The sequence below is a fragment of the Trichechus manatus genome, unplaced genomic scaffold (assembly GCF_000243295.1).
Source record: "Trichechus manatus latirostris isolate Lorelei unplaced genomic scaffold, TriManLat1.0 scaffold00264, whole genome shotgun sequence".
Classification (NCBI taxonomy): Eukaryota; Metazoa; Chordata; class Mammalia; order Sirenia; family Trichechidae; genus Trichechus; species Trichechus manatus.
In genome coordinates this window covers 753259-755129 of record NW_004444200.1, presented here as the reverse complement: position 1 = coordinate 755129, position 1871 = coordinate 753259, and positions in this window count along the sequence as shown.

Genomic DNA, 1871 nt, shown 5'->3' with positions numbered 1-1871 from the left:
GGGAACCCAAGGTTGAGTAAGGATAGTGTTGATGTGTTGTGAGGTTGTTAACCATTGTCATAGGGCAACATGTGTACTAACTGTTTAATGAGAAAGTATTTTGTTCTGTAAGCCTTCCTCTAAAGTGAAAATAGCAGCACAATTGGAAGAGCGTAGTCGATGTCACTGAACTGTGCATGCAGAAATTTTTGAAATGGTGTATCTTTGCTATGTATATTTTCACCACAAAAAAAAAGGTCGAGAAGGGAGAGGGTTGACATGTTGTGGGGTTGTTAACCAATGTCATAAAATAACACGTGTACCACTGTTTCATGAGAAACTATTTGTTCTGTAAGGCTTCACCTGAAGTAAAATAAAAGAAATAAAAAAAAAAAAGATTTTACTGAAATGAAAAGATAGACTACCAACTGGGAAAATATCTTTGGAAATCATATATCTGACAAGGATCTAATAAGCACAATATATATACAATTTAGACAACAACAAAAAGACAAATAACTCAATCATAAAATGGACTAATGATCTGAATAGACATTTCACCAAAGAGGACATTCAAATGGCCACCAAACACATGAAAAATGCACAATCATTAGCCATCAGAGACATACAAATCAAAACCACAATGAGACAGCATTTCACTCCCAGTAGGATGGCTAGGAGCCCTGGTGGCATAGTGGTTAAGAGCTATGGCTCCTAACCAAGGGTCAGCAGTTTGAATTTACCAGCCACTCCTTGGAAACCCTGTGGGGCAGTTATACTCTGTCCTCTAGGGACACTATGAGTTGTAATCGACTCTACAGGAATGGGTTAGGTTGTTTTTTGTTTTTTTTAGGATGGCTAAGACAGAAAAAAAAAACCAGAAAATAACAAATGTTGTTGAGGATGTGAGAAATTGGAACCCTTATCCATTGCTGGTAGGAATGAAAAACAGTACAGCTGCTGTGGAAAACTGTGGCAGTTCCTCAAAAAACTAAAAACAGAACCAACGTATGACCCAGATATTCCACTCCTAGGTATATACTCAAAAAACTGAAAGCAGAGACTCAGAGACTTGTACACCAATGTTCATCGCAGCACTATTCACAATAGCCAAAAGGTGGAAACAACCTAAAAGCCCATCAACAGATAAATGCATAAACAAAATGTGGTACATACATACAATGGCATACTAGTCAGCCAGTAGGAGAACTGAAGTCTTCATACATGTTACAATATGGATGGAACTTAAAGACATCATGCTGAGTGAAATAAGTCAATCACAAAAAGACAATTATTGTATGACCTCACATATAAAAAGACAAGAAATAGAAAATGTATAGAGAACAGAGTTTATTAGTGGTTAACAGAGGTGGGAGAGAGGCAGGAAAGGGCGGTTTAATGGTGATGGAAAAACCGCGTTAAGGGTAGGGTTGCAAGGCTGATTATTGTAATTGCTGTCAATAAGTTGTACACCTGTAAAAAGTTAAACTGGCAAGAGTTGTATGATAGATATATTTACAAAAATGACAAAAAACAAGAGTAGCAGCTGAGGCTGCTTAATACAACCAAACACCTTATGGGATTTTGTTCCTTGGTTTGGAGGTTTAAGGTCATGGTTTCATGGGACATCTCAGTTAATTGGCCTTATAACATGTTCAGTGCTTCTGTTCTACTGCCTATGTTGTTGCGTAGTGCCTGGGGTCTTAAAAGCTGGCCATCCAAGGCAAAACAACTGGTCTCTATTCACCTGGAGCAACAGAAGAAGGAGAGTCAGGAATAGGAGGAAGATATGAATGTGTGGCTAACTGCCTCCATGAACAACCTTCTCCTTTGCCATAAGACCAGAACTGGATGGTGCCCGGCTACCATTACTGAACATTTTTTTTTTTTTT